Source organism: Phoenix dactylifera, chromosome 4 (genome assembly GCF_009389715.1).
Source record: "Phoenix dactylifera cultivar Barhee BC4 chromosome 4, palm_55x_up_171113_PBpolish2nd_filt_p, whole genome shotgun sequence".
In the NCBI taxonomy this organism is placed as follows: Eukaryota; Viridiplantae; Streptophyta; class Magnoliopsida; order Arecales; family Arecaceae; genus Phoenix; species Phoenix dactylifera.
In genome coordinates, this window is record NC_052395.1 from 2,010,413 (window position 1) to 2,028,074 (window position 17,662).

The 17,662-nt window shown below is 42.7% G+C and overlaps 1 long non-coding RNA gene across 1 annotated transcript in view; it reads left to right on the plus strand.

Annotated features, from left to right (window-relative positions):
- Positions 1 to 15,697, plus strand: part of LOC120110419 — a 41,035-nt gene extending 25,338 nt beyond the window's left edge. The window contains exons 2-3 of the long non-coding RNA XR_005511345.1: positions 13,806 to 15,118; positions 15,245 to 15,697. This is a non-coding gene — a long non-coding RNA (uncharacterized LOC120110419). The remainder of the gene's footprint in view (positions 1 to 13,805; positions 15,119 to 15,244) is intronic.
- Positions 15,698 to 17,662: the final 1,965 nt, after the last annotated feature.

The window sequence follows — 17,662 nt, forward strand, 5'->3', positions numbered from 1 at the left end:
CCTGTCGGCCCGGGCATTTTCGCTTCTGGGGACCTGCTGGATGTCGACACTGCCGAGGTCGGAAATGAGTGCCTGCACCTTCCGGACGTAGTTCTGCATGGTCGGGCTCCGGGCCTCGAACTCCCCACGGACCTACCCGACCACCAGCTGGGAGTCAGTGAAGACCTTCAAACGCCGGATGCCGAGCTCTCCGGTGAGTTTGAGTCCCGTGACTAGGGCCTCGTATTCCGCCTCGTTGTTGGTAACTGGAAATCCAAACCTCAAGGCATACTCGGCTATCACTCCATCAGGACTGGTAAGGACCAGCCCGGCCCCTCCACCCTCAGGGTTCGACGACCCATCGATGTGAAGCGTCCAGGTCGGGAGGTCGAGGCTGGGCGTTTCCGGCGGTCTAGGTTCCGCCTCCTGCACCGTGCACTCAGCGAGGAAGTCCGCGAGCACCTGGGCCTTGATGGCGGGTCGAGGCTGGTAGCGGATGTCGAACTCACCGAGTTCTACTGCCCACTTCACCAGCCGTCCCGCATTCTCGGGGTTGCTGAGGATCTGTCGTAACGGTTGATCAGTTAAGAGGGTGACAGAATGGGCCTGGAAATAGGGGCGGAGCCTCCTGGTCGCGGTCAGCAGCGCGAAGGCGATCTTTTCAGCCTTCGTATACCGCGTCTCGGCGTCCCGTAGGACCCGGCTGATGTAGTACACAGGCTTCTGGAGCTTTGCCTCTTCCCGAACCAGCACCGCACTGACCGCGGTTGGGGAGACCGCCAGATAGAGGTAGAGCATCTCCCCTTCCTGCGGCTTGGATAGCAGGGGAGGAGACGCCAGGTATTCCTTGAGCTGGTCGAACGCTGCTTGACATTCGGCCGTCCAGAGGAAGTCTTTAGGGCGTTTTAACACCTTGAAGAATGGTTGGCAGCGTTCGGGCCGATTTTGCCACAAATCGTCCGAGCGCGGCGACCCTTCCAGCGAGCTCCTGAACTTCCTTTACTTTGGTCGGAGGGGACATACCTTGGATGGCCTTGATTTTGTCCGGGTTGGCTTCGATACCCCGCTGGTTGACAATGAAACCAAGGAACCTCTCGGCCGAAGCGCCAAAGGCGCACTTCGCTGGGTTCAGCTTCATGCGAAACTTCCGTAAGATGGTGAAAGTCTCCTCCAGATCCGTGATGTGCTGGTCTGCCTGGCGGCTCTTCACCAGCATATCGTCCACGTACACCTCCATGTTCCGGCCGATTTGCTCTTTGAAGATTTTGTTGACGAGGCGCTGGTAAGTGGCGCCAGCATTCTTCAGACCGAAGGGCATTACCTTGTAGCAGTACAGCCCCCGGTCCGTTATAAAGGCAGTTTTCTCCTCGTCCTGTGGGGCCATCATTATCTGGTTGTAACCGGAGAAGGCGTCCATGAAAGACAGCAGCTGATATCCGGAAGTCGCATCGACCAGTTGGTCTATCCGCGGAAGCGGGAAGCTATCCTTAGAGCACGCCTTGTTCAGGTCGGTATAGTCGACGCACATCCTCCACTTCCCGCTCGCCTTCCGGACAAGTACAACATTTGCCAGCCACTCGGGGTAACTCACCTCCCTTATGAATCCTGCCTCCAAGAGTTTGTCTACCTCCTGGTCGACCACTCGGATCCGATCCGGGGCACAGTGTCTCTTCTTCTGCTTCACTGGCCGGTGGGTCGGGTCGACGTTGAGGGCGTGAGAAATGACCTCCGGGCCGATCCCAGGTACATCGGCCGCCGACTAGGCAAATACATCGGCATTGGCTCGGAGGAATTCCACCAACCGGGCCCGAGCTCCCGGGTCGAGATTGGCGCCGACCCGGACCACCCGGTCCCGGCGGCCTTCCTCGAGGGGAACTTCGACCACACCCTCGGCCGGCTCCTCCTGCCGCAAGGCCACCTCGTCTCTGGCATCAAGGGACTCGACGCTTAGGGCTTCTGCGGGCTTCTTCCCTTTGAGGGTCGCTAGGAAACATTGCCGTGCGGTCGGTTGGTCGCCTCGGACCTCCCCGATCCCGACCGCCGTGGGGAACCGCATGAGCAAGTGGTACGTAGAGACCACCGCGCGAAGGGCGTTCAGTCCGGGTCGTCCGAGGATAGCGTTGTAGGCTGAGGGAACACGGACGACCAAGAACCCGAGTCGCACCGTGGCTTCTGCGGGTGCGACGCCCGCAGTCACAGGCAGCTCAACGACACCTTCCACCGGGACAGCGTCACCGGTGAATCCTATGAGGGGGGTGGATATTTTGTGCAACAATTGTCTGGACAAGCCCATCTTTTGGAAGGCCTCGTAAAACAAGATATCAGCTGAGCTTCCACTATCCACAAGAACACGCCTTACATCATAGTTTGCCATAGTGAGGGAGATCACCATGGCGTCATCGTGGGGGGTCTGAACCCCCTTTACATCCTCATCACAAAAGGTGATTACATTGCCGACCCTCTGCCTCTTTGCGACGGCCGCCCCTGACGCTTCCGTCGAGCCCCCTGCGTTCCTCACGGGCCGGGGGCAGCCCCCAGTGATAGTGTGGATCACGCCCGCAACGGGTCGATTCTGCTCCCGAGGCTCCGGAGGAGCCGGGTCGGCCGGACGCGGGTCTGCGGGGGGACGTCGGTCGCTCACATATCGACCGAGACGCCCCCGACGGATGAGAGCCTCGATCTCGTCCCGAAGCTGGAAGCAGTCCTCTGTGTCGTGGCCGTGGTCTCGGTGGTACTCACAGTACGCCCGGGAGGGCCTCTTCCCAGGTATCCTCCGCATCTGTCTCGGGGCCGGGAGGTCCTCCCGCCCCTTGATCTCCATAAGGATCTGGGCCCGGGGAGTCAGGAGAGGGGTGTACCGGTTGAAACGTCGGGGCGGAGAACGAGGGCGCGGGGCGCCGTGGTTCTTCGCCGGCGACGGGCTTCTGCGCCGACGCTGGGGCGTCGGGCTCCTCCTCTGGCGTGCCTCTTTCCGCCTTTTCTTCCCAAGCTTTGGAGGGATCTCGACGGCCTCCTTGCTCCGGTGGGCGGCCGCCTCCTCGGCGTCCGCATACTGGTTCGCCCGGGACAACAGCTCTGAGAAGCTCCGCGGCAGGCGTTTGTCCAGGGAGAAGGTGAGTCTGCCCTTCCGGAAGCCACGCTTCAGGGCTGAAAGAGCTACCTCCTGACTCAGGTTCCGGACCTCCAGCGTAGCCCTGTTGAAGCGGGTAAGATAATCCCGCAGGCTTTCTCCCTCGTTTTGCCGGACATCAAAGAGGGAGTCGGAGACCAGTCGCCGCCGGCTACTGACGGCGAAATGAGTGATGAAGAGGCGGGTGAACTGGTCGAAGGACCGGATTGAGTCAGCCTCCAGCCCGGCGAACCACGCCCTCGCCGGGCCACGGAGGGTTGCCGGGAAAGCCTTGCAGAGAAGGGGATCTGATGCTCCGTGGAGGAGCATGAGGGTCCTGAAACTCTCAACGTGATCCCGCGGGTCCGCCGTCCCGTCATAGGGCTCGATCGCCGGCATTTTGAACCCCGGCGGATTCGGGGTCCGCAGGATCCTCGAGGCAAGCGCCGGCTGGGAGGAGATCTCTAAGTCGGCGAAGGGATCTTTGGAATGGCCCTTCAGGACCTGGAGTTGTCGGTGGAGATCGTCCACCCGCCGGTCCAGGGAGCGCGACCGGTGGGTGGGAGACAAGGAGCGGCGAGAGGGGGACCGACTAGAGCGCGGGTTCCTCGAGGACTGGGGGGTCTGGGAACGCGCCCGGGCCCGCCTCTCGTACCCCGCGCAGCTCCGGTGGGAAGGTCCCGGCAGAATGGAGCGTGCTCGAGAATCCTCCTCGCGCCGGCGCTCCTCCCCATGGGAGAGGAAGGAGCGCGGGTTGAGGAGGACAGGCGAACGCTCAGGCAGCGGCGGCTCCTGAGCCCGCTGCGGCGCCCGGGACATTGCACCCTGCAGATTCTGCACCGCCTCCGCGAGGGTGCGAACCTGCTGGGTTAGCTGGTCGAACTGGGCGGCTTCGACCGTCTGAATGGGCGGTGGGGCGGTGGAGTGTTGCTGAGAGTGTGTTGGAGATGCAGTGGCCTCCCGGCCAGAGGCGCGAGAGGCCCCGCGACCGGGAGCATTGGAAGCTCCACGACCACCTCGCCGTGCCATTACGATCGCTCTGAGATCCGGTGCCCTTCCTCTAGCGCCAACTGTTGCTGGGGGTCCAAACCGAGAACGATTGGCACAGCGGTGTGAACGGGGTTCCCTTTGAATTGCTTTGGTTGCTCTCCGCCCTCCGCCGAAAAACCTGCAAGCAAGCCTCGCACCACCTCCAGGGTAGTGGGGGCCCTCCGACGATCAAGTCAGGGGAGATCGAAGGAGAAGGAGAAGGAGAGGTAGCAGGTAAGATGATACTCTGGAAAATCTTTCTTACCCTCCCCTTCCCCCCAGCCGCATATATATCAGGCTGGGGGGTTTTTCTGGGGATTGGTCATCGTGTGGCACGATGGGGTTACCACTGACATGGTCGTTACAGGGCGTCGTGGGGCAGCGCCGGGTACGGCCATGGCAGAGCGTAGTGGAGCTCCGCTTTGTACGGCTGTTACAGGGGATCGTGGGGCAGCGCCGGATACGGCCGTTGTAGGGAGTAGTGGAGCAGGGGGCCGCAGCGTGCCTCAGGGGAACAGTCTGTTGTTGTCAAGAGATTGCCGACTTGGGGTCGGATTGCTGGATCAAGGGGCACCCGACTCGGAGTCGGGCTGCGGAGCCGAAGATATCCGACCCGAGGTCGGATTGCTGGATCAAGGGGCACCCGACTCGGGGTCGGGCTGCGGAGCCGAAGATATCCGACCCGAGGTCGGATTGCTGGATCAAGGGGCAGCCGACCCGGGGTCGGGCTGCGGAGCCGAAGATATCCGGCCCAGGGTCGGATTGCTGGACCAAGGGGCAGCCGACTCGGGGTCGGGCTGCGGAGCCGAAGATATCCGACCCGAGGTCGGATTGCTGGATCAAGGGGCAGCCGTAGTCTTCCTGGGCGCGCGTGCCGGTCACATGGGGCATGGTGGCTAAGTTCCCCCGTAACAGTAGCATTAAATTTTATTTTCCTATAACTATTGCTTTTCAAATTTGCCTATATATCATGGATTTATACCTGTTTAAGATTCTCGTTTTCAATTATGATGCTGTTTTGCTTAGTTTAGAAGTCATTGCTCAGCATATAGTTGATTCTATAATTCCTTGTTTATCAGCATTTTCCCGTATATTTTTTATATGTAAGCTTTTAGTTTTTTTTCTTCTTACATTTTGTTTTTGATTGAGTTTTGTAGAGCCCATAATTTTGTTTTTTTTAAAAAAATTAGGTTTCTGGCTTCACTATAGAATTAATATTCTTTGATGATTATAGTTTACATTTTTGAGAAAAAAAATTATATGGTTGCTTTTCAGCTATAACTTTCTTTTCTTTACTTTTAATCTTTAATATTTTCTACTTTTTCTTATTTGAAATTTGTGGAATTTGTTTTTTTTGTTAGATTTTTAGCTTTTCTTGTTTATATATTTTAGAATATACTACTTTTCACCAGTATTTGTTAAATGTTTGTCAACTTTAACTTTTGTAATAAAAAAGTATTCTTTGATTTTTTATTTTTTTTAATTTAGGTTTTTGTCTTCATTATAGAATTAATATTCTTTGATGACTATAGTTTACACTTTTTAGAAAAAAATTATATAGTTGCTTTTCAGCTATAACTTTCTTTTCTTTACTTTTTTAATCTTTAATATTTTCTACTTTTTCTTATTTGAAATTTGTGGAATTTGTTTTTTTTGTTAGATATTTAGCTTTTCTTGTTTATATATTTTAGAATTTACTACTTTTCACTAGTATTTGTTAAATGTTTGTGAACTTTAAATTTTGTAGTAAAAAAGTATTCGTATTTTTAACATATTCAACTTCTCTTTCTTAATATTAGTTACATATTTTTAATTTTACTATTTCCTTTTGTTTCCTTCATAAAAACTAGAATGTGAATTTTATGATTTTTAATATTTTTTAATCTTTTCTGAGTCTTATTTATTATTTGAATTCTCAAATTTTTCACAGCTCCGAGTGTCTATTTTCTTTTGTTATTAGTATTTGTATTTGCAGATATATTCTCTAATTAGTTTGCCTTGCTGGGATTATTTATTTTATTTTAGTCTATATTTTTTAGAATAATATATAGATATCAGAGGGAGTCTGTAATTTATTTTGTTTGTTTTGATCCATGTTAGAACTTATCAAGGTGAACAATTGACAATCTTGATAAATGATCATTCTAAGGTTTATAGAGTTTATAACTTTATATCTATTTTAATTTTAAATTTCTGTATTTTGTACAAACTTTCATTTTTTTTGTTTGATTATAGTCTAATTATTTCTGATCTTCTCTATTTGATATTTTTTTCTTTCACCTTCTCTTGATTAGTAATTCTTTTTCATATATTTGATTTTTTTTTGATGTGTTCCTCTCTTACTCATTTTTTATTGTTGCAATGTTGTGTAATTTGGATTTCTTTCATATGTTTTTATTCTTTACTTTTTATCTGCTTCTATTTAATTTTAACATGTATACTATAATATATAAAATATCAACATGGGTTGCTTACCCAAGTAATTAAAGTCATGGAATCTCCTTCAAGACAAATTTATGTGGCACTGAGAACCATAATAACAAATACTAGACCTTCCCAAGTGCTGCCCAAGGTGACAAGCCAAGAGGGGGGGGGTGAATTGGTTTCTCTAAATTTTTTACTATCTTAATTGAGTCAATTGATAAGTGAGTGAAGTTAAAGCAATACACAATGCAAACACACAAGAAGTATAGTGGTTCGGTGCTCTCCTAAGCACCTACATCCACTCCCCAAGCGACCCCTTGGGAATTCACTATAATCCCGCAGATTACAGTTGGATTGTTTTCCGGGCTCACAATCTAAAAACCTTTACACTTTGGTTTTTCGGGATCACCAAGAACCTATGTTGGTTTTACGGGCTCATCAACGAACCTTCACAATTGGTTTTACGGATTCACCAACAAACCTACACCATTGGTTTTACGGGCTCACCAACAAATCTTCACCGTTGGTTTTACGGGCTCACCAACAAACCTTCACCGTTGGTTTTACGGATTCACCAACAAACCTTTACAAGGTGATTAAAAAAAAGAAGAAAGTTGAAACTCCTAGATGAGCAAATATAACAAATATAAGCTACAAAGAAGAGTTTAGAATATAATTATCGCTTGATGAGACTTCTCTCTTCTTAGCCAAGATTGCTTCACTCTTTAAGGATTGATGGAGCTCTTAATGTTCCTCAGAATCTGCTCTACCACTTTCTTTTGACTCTTTGAGTGAAGCACTTGGATGAAGAAAATTAGGGCTCTTGTTTTTTTTGTGTGAGCTTTGATATTTTGCAAAAGGATGTTTTCTCTAATGAATAGTGTCACTTTAAATAGTTTTCTTCATCCATTGGACACCCCCCATTGGTTAGATTTCAAAAACTAGCCGTTACTTACTGTTGGAAGGACAAAAAGTACTTCTGCAGAACTAGCCGTTATGCTTCTGCCCGTGCTGGGGTCGACCCAAACTTTTCTGGGGTCAACTCAAACCACTGTTCATCAGACTTGGGATCGACTCAACTTTCACTGGGGTTGACCCAACTTTCACTGGGGTTGACTCCTGCTGCATTGGGGTCGGCCCTCTCAGGAAATACAGAACCTTATATTTCAGCCGTTTTTTACTGGTGGGGTCGACTCAATACTTTTTGGGGTCGACTCAAGGTACAGTGGGTTCGACTCAAGTTCCATTGGGGTCGACCCTCTCAGAGTTTTCAGAGAGACAACATTGAACGACACTGCCTTGAGGTCGACTCATGTTCAGTTGGGGTCGACTCAATCTTGGGTCGACCCAAGGAAGGTTGGGGTCGGCCCTCTCAGTAAATTTCAGAGACTTGTTTTCTTAAGGCTTCAAGATGGGGTCGACTCAAGTAAGCTTGGGATCGACTCAACTACTGTTCATCCGTGCCATTTTTGCAGAAGTGTGCCTGATGGTTCCAAGATGTGCCGGGGTCGACTCCACCAATCTTGGGGTCGACTCATTCCACATTTTGCTGCAACTTAAGGTTAGATTCATCCATATAATCAATGAAATATACTTCAAGCAATTTTGAATGTATGCCATGGTAGCGCTACATACTCTTAACAATGAAAATTACTATTGTCCCCTTAAGAGTACGTTTCACTTGAAACTTTGCCGAATTAGAATTTAGAATTCACTATCTCTTTTCTATCGCAAATTTTATCTCATTGTTAATCATTGAAATACATCTTGATCTCATTCTTCTAATGTACCGAGAGTGACGAACTCAGTAATGATATATCATGTTAACTTGTAGTATTTAATTAGATATTCCCTCAATGGTTATGTTAATCATCAAAATACCACTATCATCCTCAATCTTCCCCTTTTTGATGATTACAAAATATTGAGTATGAGTAAATTGATACTTATCTTCAAATTAGTTTTAGAAGAGCTCAAGTTGCTGAATTTCAGCTTTTCAAATTTGAGAGTGAAGTCTCCCTCTTTTTCATCCAAATATTGCCAATTTGAACTTTTGATTTTCTCGCCCTTTCTTTTATATTTGGTTAAAGATGAAACTTCAAAAATTTGGGATAAAGCAAGAGTTTCGGTTATGTATCGAGGTATGAGAGGTATGTGCCAAATTCTAAAATTTGATTAAATGTTTAGACTTTAACATCTTCATTGTTACATATCGCTCTCCCTTAAGTGTATATTATCTCCTATTATAATTTTCAAACTTGTTTGTCAACTTATTGCAACTTCTTTCTTTCCTTACTTCTCCCCCTTTTTGTTATCAGCAAACAGGTGTATGGCAATAGATAAGTAGAGACAGTAAATAATAAACAGTCAAGTTTCATTGATCAAAATGGAACATTGTAGTACATTAATGCCAAAAATACAATGTTCTTCAATCAAAGTGCAAAGTACATCAACAAGGCAAAATACATATGATAGCTAGATAAATCCTAGGCACTAATCATAATGCTACCATCAGCCTAGGGGGTATCTAAGGGCTGTGATCTAGTCCTCATCCTCCTAGTATAAGTGGCGAGAGGAGGTCGAGCCTGATGGAACTGAGTCTGGCGTGGACCTCGCTGAGCTGGATGACTCTGTGCCGAAACCTCCGACTCAGCTGCTCGGGGCACAGATGGACCATGAGCCTCTCTCTCTCTCCGTAATGCTCCTACCTGCTCTCTGAGATCGCTAATCTCAGCAGTCATAATGTCCATCCTGTCCGTCAATCCGTCAGAGAGGGTCCTCACCTGAGCTGACACAAGCTCAGTCATCCTACTCGAAAACTCCTCTGTGCACTCCGTGGGTACGGATGATGATGGGCCAGCCTCTGAAGGTGCCATAGGATGATCCTCAGGTACCTCAGCCTCAGGGATGGGGTCTCCAACCTCTGGTACATCACCCTCTGGTGCAGGTATCCCTGCTCCTCCACGCACCCACTGCCCGTTCACCTTTTCATAACCCATGCGAACTAGGGATCGTGCAGTGTAAGTGTCGGTAAATAATAGATGCCTGGAGATCTCTCCCTCCACTGATATGTCATGCTGTCGGAAGACCAGGGTGAGTATCATACCATAGGGCAGGGAGACTCTCAGTTAATGTCCATACATTACTTCTTTTGAATTGATTTAATTCTTCTGACATAGCGTTTATCCAATTTATGTCTTTTTCAGCTTCTTCATAAGTCTTAGGTTCTAATTGTGAAACAAAAGCAAGATAGTCATTTAAATTTCTAAGAGAGGATCGAGTTCTTACCCCTTGAGATGGATCACCAACGACTAAGTCTTTAGGATGTCCATGTGCATACCTCCATTCCTTTAGCAAGTCTTGAGATTGTGGTGGCACGTGATCATTTTTCTTTTCTTGATTTGGCACGTCATCAAGATTCAATTTTTTAAAGTCAATAATTCCTGTATCATCATCAAGAATATTCTCTCCTAGGAGACTCACTATCAGACTCATCAAAAATGATATTAATTGACTCTTCAACTACAAGAGTTCTTTTGTTGAATATTCTGTATGCCCTGCTAGATGTAGAGTATCCTAAGAAGATACCTTCATCTGACTTGGTATCAAATTTACTTAGATCCTCCTTGCCATTGTTTAAAATGAAACATCTACATCCAAATACTCTAAGATATTTAGCAGTTAGTTTCTTATTCTTCCAAAGTTCATAAGGAGTTTGCTTGGTTATAGGTCGTATTAAGACCCGATTTAGAATATGGCAAGCAGTACTTATAGCTTCAACCCAAAAGTATTTTGGAAGATTTGACTCGCACAACATTGTGCGTGCCATTTCTGCCAAGGTCCTATTTTTCCTTTCAACAACCCCATTTTGTTGAGGCGTTCTAGGTGCTGAAAATTGATGTGAGATACCATTTTTCATTACAAAATTCTTCAAAGTGTTGATTTTCAAATTCAGTTCCATGATCACTTCGAATTGCTATTAAGGTGAGCTTTTTTTCAGTTATGATATTTTTATAATATTTCAAGAATGCTGAAAATACTTCATTGTTATGTGCAAGAAATGAAACCCATGTATATCTTAAAAAATCATCTACTATAACTAGTCCATACTTCTTCCCTCCTAAACTCGCGGCTCTAGTAAGTCCAAATAGATCCATGTGTATGAGTTCAAAAGGCCTAGTGGTTGATACTATATTCTTTGATTTGAAGAATGATTTTGTTTGCTTTCCTAATGAGCATGGACCACAGATCTTGTCCTTTTCAAAGATCAATTTTGGCACATCCTTTATCAAATCCTTCTTGACTAGTTTTGATATTAAGTCCATTACTAGCATGTCCTAGTTTTCGATGCTAAAGCCAACTTGTTTCATTTTTCCTTTCTTCATTAGTAATTAAACATAATCCATTTTTCTTGCCTAACTCATGAAGATCTACCATGTAAATATTTCTCAGCCTTTGTCCTATAAGTACAATGCTATTATCTATAGGATTTGTGATTATGCATACTGAAGCTTCAAATGTGACTTTAAGACCTTTATCACAAAATTGACTTATGCTAAGTAGGTTATGTTTCAGACCATTAACTAATCAAACATTTTCTATAAAGGTGGATGGAGTAATGTAAATTTTACCCTTTCCAATGATAAATCCTTTTCCATTGTCTCCATGGGTTATCACTCCACCCTTCTTAGATTCCAAGGTGACAAATTGTTCTACGTCACCTGTCATGTATCTTGAACAGTCGCTATCTAGATACCATCGTTTGTCCATCTTATTAGCTGCAAGACACCCCTGCAATCAAGATCAAGAATATGCTTTAGGTACCCAAACTATGTTGGGTCCTTTAGGGTTAGTACTTGATGTTCCTTTTGGAATCCAAATTTTCTTGGATTTTAGCTTATAATTATTACTTAATTTGTTGTAACTAGACTTTCTATAATTACATTCATATGCTTTATGTCCTAATTTATTGCAGCAATGACAAATTATATTTTCATTTTTGGCTTTCACAAATATGTTCTTTAAGTATTTTTGTTTCCTATTTGTTTTATATCCTAAACCAGCTTTATCATACACAGTTTTTTGACTATCAAGAATTATATTTAATTTAGTTGAGCTAAGTGTAAACTTGTCCACTAAGGATTTGTATTTTTCAGCATCTTCTTTTAACTTGACATTTTCAGCAATTTGACTTTTGGTTTCATTGGTGAATCTCCTACTTAATGTTTCATAGTCATTAGATAGTTTTAGCTTTTCTTTGATAAGAGATTGATTTTCATCTTTTAGAACTTTATTTTTGTTGATTAATTTCTTGTGTTCTTCCATGAGTTCTAAAAATGCATCATGTAACTCTTCTACTGTAAAATCACATTCAAGTTCAGAATCTACCTCATCGTCATTGGCCATGTAGCAGATTTGGGCCGTCTCTTGTTGATCTTTCTCTTCCGAACTTGACTCCTCACTTTCACTCCATTCAGCCATGAAATTCCTCTTCTTAAGTTTTCTTGCCATCCATTTCAATTCCGGACAATCTATCTTGAAATGTTCGGGCTTGTTACACTCATAGCAAATTGGTGTTTTCTTTTTCTTTTCTTTGTCCTTACCCTTTTCCTTGCTTGAGCTACCTTTGAGGAAAGGCTTCCTTTTATGAAATTTCTTCTTTCCTCTCATGAACTTTCTGAATTTTCTTGCAAGCATAGCCATTCCTTCTTCATCATATTCCTCCTCATTATCAGATTCTTCTGATTCAGTTTCCTGTTTTGGAGTAATAGACTTCAAGGCAATGGTTTTTCTTTTCTTGACCTCATCTTCTGAATTTTGCCTCATGGTCAACTCATGGGTCATAAGTGATCCTAGAAGTTCTTCCAATTGCAGTGTATTGAGGTCCTTTGCTTCTTGAATTGCTGTTACCTTGGCCTCCCAAACTCTTGGTAGAGACCTGAGAATTTTTCGCACTAGTTCAGAGTTAGTATAAGACTTTTCTAAGCTCTTTAGCCCATTTATGATTTCCGTGAATCGAGTAAACATTTCAGTTATGGATTCAATGGATTCCATTTTAAACAACTCATACTTATGTACTAATATATTTATTTTTGACTCCTTGACCTGATTAGTTCCTTCATGTGTGACCTCCAGTTTATCCTAAATTTCTTTCGCGGAGATGCATGTAGATATTCTATTGAATTCACTTACATCTAATGAACAATAAAGTACATTAATTGCTTTAGCATTTAGTTGTGCTAGTCTTCTATCACTCTTATTCTAATCCATTTCTGGTTTGGGAATGATTGTGCCCTCTATACTAATTGTGGGTGTGTGTGGTCCTCTAGTTATGATATTCCACAATTCATAATCTAGAGCTTGAATGAATATCCTATATGCTTAAATATCGAAACTACCATATATGCTTGTAAAGGCCCGTTACTTGTCGAGTGAAGGTTAGCTTCATTTGGACAATAAAAAGTTTTTTTTTCTTGATAAATTATGTAAATTAAACCAGTTCAGTGTAAAAACATCCATGGGAGTCGATAAACAAAATATTTAACAATGGGTCAGAAGACATGACATCAATGCGATTAGTTGGGATCCTCTTGAATCACGAAACATGTCCAATTCAATCACTAGCGGTCCAGCAGTGGGTGATCAGATAAGGCATGACATTTACCGTCATGATGGCAATTTTGAACTTGACTCCTTTAATTTAAACATGAAAAGGAGAGGTTCCAAACCCTAGTGCGATATACCTACTGGCATATTATGAGGATATCTATATGAGCTTCCTTTTCATTGTTCTAATCTCATTAAACTATTTAGTTTTTAACTCAATCTCCAAGAAAAGCCTCACCAGGTAAACTCTTATCGGGTGACAAAATCTTCCAGCATCCAAACAACCTCAGTTTTCAATTCTACCACTGTAGCAATTACTGAAAACGTATATAGCGCATAAGTTATGCTGGTGAAAATTTTATGACTGCAAGCGTGACATAGTAAAATCCTTGATTCATGCATGTCTTGTGATGACTAACCGATGCATCTAGAAGTGGATAGCTTTACTTGCGTCCACGTGTATAGTATGCATTCTTCCTCTTGCCTTCTAGTTGAAACGACCCTGTCATGCTTCTGTCCAATTGATGCCACCCAGCAGATGCGGCCACCACGGTAATGCTCTCGTTGGAACCATAGTTGTCATTGAAGAGAATGGAAATAATTTAATCAGTCAACCCAGTCAATTCACACCTGAGCTTGCTTATGATTCCTCTCTCAGTCTCTCTTGCAGGTTGTGGAATGATTTCGAGAGCTTGAATAAATAACAATAGGAGGATGGCAATGATGAGGAAAACAGAGAGAGCACTGCAGAGGAGAGGGGAAAAAAAAGGAGCACCATCTCTTTCTTTTTTTCTTTCATAGGATATGGGATAAATCCAGCAGCAGTATCACTAGAAATGCAATTGAAAATGAGAAACAAGATAATGGTAACCATACCTTTGGAGATTGGTTCTCACCTGCTTCAACAGGATTGTTGGACAATGAGAGAAGCTCTACAATCTTGTGAAATCACACATGTTTATAGAGAGGCATAAGGTGCTGCAGATTAAATGGTGACATGTATGGCTAATCATATGGGACCTACATTATGAACGACATTGTCAGATATTCCTTCTGAATTTTTCAATATTTTATTTACTGATTTCTATGGAAGTTTTTACTCTAGATTGGTTTAATAAATTTACTTGGTCAATATCTATATTTTGGACATTATGGTATGCCTTGAAAGTTGTTAGTATGCATTAAGGTTGACAGTGGGGCTTCTATCGAAGTTCAACTTTGGAATACAGAGTTAGGAATGTTTATCTGAACTGCTGGTGGTCTTTACTAAGTCACTATTCCGGTGGTACTCATTGTCGTAGGGAAAAAAGTCCTAGTAATTCAACCGTTACCCAGAAAAAAAAAAGTTCTCTCTTATGTTTCACTCTCAAGCACCAGCTAACTCTACAAGGACTCTGCCAATAGAGTAGTTACCTCATAATTTAAAGCCCGTAAAGATTCTTTTAGTGGAAAGGCTTTAAATGATTCGAACCATGGGACAGACATGCTTGAGCATGTAGGAGCTTTCCACAGAGAGAGAGTTTGCTTAAGAAGAAAATCTTGAGAATGAAGTGGCGACAAAGAGATCAGTTTCCAGATTCATTTCATTTTTCTGGGGTTGCAATTAAAATAGGGTTATGCTGGGGATATGTTTGTTTTTGTAATGCGTTTAATGATTCTTATGATTGTGCTTCTTTTGTTTGCCCTCTTATTCTTCCTTTCTTTTACTTTTAATTCTGAAATGGGTACTTAGAACAGGTTGGCCCCGGGATCCTTGCACTTGAGCTTAGTTTTTGTATGTAGGGGCACTATTGTACTACTTTGGTTCTTTTTGACTAGCTTCTTGAGTTCTGTAATCAAAGTTACAGGTTGGTATTTTGGCTGTTGAGCGCAAGTTATACTTCAAGAGGAATAAAACTATCTGTTGAGTGCAACTTATACTTCAAGAGAAATAAAACTATCTTGGCGTCACCTGGATATGAGGAACAAAAGGTAGTGCTACTTATTTTCCAAGACATAATAAAATTTAGCATTAGAATGACATTAAATTCAAGAAGTACTTTCTGAGGTCTTGGAAATCATCACTCGTTTCCATTGTGGATATGCACACACATGTAGGCGAAATTGTTGCTGTGTAGAACACAAATGACGTTGTTGTGTGGGTTCATCTGGAGTATTGGCATGGGACACATATGGTGTCTTGGGAGGTATGTAATGTGCATTAGAGTTGTTTTCTTGCATGTCCATAGTTCTAGCAGACTTATACTAGATTGTGATGTCATATGTATCATTCCCATCATAGCTAGGTTGCCCTAGTCAAAAAAATTGGCCTTGCATATTGCTATTAAGCTGGAATTGTAGTGACTTGGTTCAAAAAAGTTGCCCTTGGAAGAAGAAGGTTTCACTTTATCGCTATATCGCTATAACTGATGGTATGTTCTTTACCAAAACAAAAAGATGATGCTTTATATGCAACTTCTAGATATGGTTCTTACAATATGAAAGATGATGCCTTTACTGTGGATGAGATCTACATTTTGTAGCTGATCTTGGCCATTTAGAGATAAGTTTGTACTTCATGTTTGCAGATAAAGCAACTCAGTGAGCCGGCAGAGTTTAAAATTTTTGAGTGGAATAATGGAGGGCTTCTCATCAGAATTGAGGTGTGATTTTTTTTATTATTATATCCCAAATTACGGGAGTGCTTTAGTGCAGTTTCATGTTTTGCTTATTTGGTACTCGGTCTGCGAGCGTGCCTTCCTGAAGCTGAGTTGATGAACAGAATTAATAGTTTCACCAGTTTGAAAGATAATGTAAATCTTTTACCAGGATTTTTTTCCCCCCAAAGATTAGCTATTTGCTTGCATCCTTTATTGCATGGTCTTGCATGTCTAATTTTTATGTTTTTTTCCCTATTGACTTGTTATTATTGTTGATATGTAAAGCTTGATTTGTGAATGGCAGATATATTTATTGAATATTTTTTTGGTTCATACTTATTTATACAGGGCGGTTGCCGGATATATATGTGTATTAGCAAGATTGGTGAAGCAACTAATGACCTAATAATTAGGGAGAAAGGGGCTTGGGTTCGTGCATATATATACATATATATGGCCACCCTTCTATGTTTGTAATGTTCTACAAGCTAAACCTGCCATTTTAGTTGACTACAAAATTTTGTAGCTGCTGCCTCAAAATTCAGTTATTCTTCCAACACATAAGGATATGTATGCCTTGAAACATAAATAAGTGAAGTTAGACTTTTTGCGGGTCATATAAGTGGAAACCTGAAGATTCTTATAAGTAAAGGTCATGAATCATGCGTCTTTAATCATTTATAGTAATGAAGAGGTATGTATTTATATAAGGCTTTAAATCTCGGTGTGTGTTTTGATTTTGATCCTTTACATAGAGTTTTGATTTCGATAATTTCACTCAAGATTCACAGTTTCGGTCAAAAAAAGTCAAGAAAATTTTGAGTTATTACTATTTCTTTGTATTGTGAGTTGTTGAGGTTTATAATTTGTGATTTTGGGTAGTGTCAAGTTGGAACTGAATTCCTTTGAAGCTTAATGCGTTAGATATATTATACTTTTCTCTAATTTTTGTAGTTTCCTTACACTTGTCTCTATTTTCTATAATTTTTATATTTGTTCTACTTTATTTGATTAAACTTTTTTTTAAGCATAGTTCATTTTAATAACTCATCTAAGAAAGAAAACCAATCGAAGATATTTCATTACATTGTTTTAGAAAAGATAAAAACTCATATTCTATTTTGATACATCGTTTATTCTAAAAGAAGAGATAAAAACTTATTTAAATAATAATAAGAAGAAAATGCTTCACTGCACCACTCCATTCCCCCCTCAAGTCCCTGCTGTGTGGTGATTGGTAGGATGACCAGCATGGGGCATGCGATGTGCGGCGTGCCTATCACCCATTTGAACCCATGTGACTGCACCAATCCCCAACTGCCACAGGGAACTGGTGCTCTCAGTTGGGAATAGAGTAGTGCTAGGAAGCAGCACCCTAAAAAGAAAGCATGGGAACATGTAACACTTTCTAATTAGTAAGATACATGTCGAATTTTGTATCTTGCCCATTAATATAACAAAATTTATGCAAAAAATTAAAAAAAAAAATCAGACAATTAGATCCTTGGATAAATGTGATGTTCAAAAATATGGGAAAAATTCTAGAAAACATTAGAATGCATTGAACATATATGCTTGTTAAATCAAAAAAGGATTGAAAAATATCATTTTTGGTGAGATTCAGCTCAAATTGCCGAAATTGGCTGTTACTAGCTGAAACCAAAAATTTTAGTCAATTTAGGACTGGTCTCAGCCAAAACTTCAAAAACTTGACATATATACATGCATACATATAGGTGCACATGTGCTTGCGTGGGGTTCATGCATCTGTTTGTTATTGTATACAGATGTACACTTCCATGTCTTTATATCTGGATTTTGATGTTGGATTCTCTTATTCATATCTCCATGTGGCACCCAATTAATTCATTTGTGG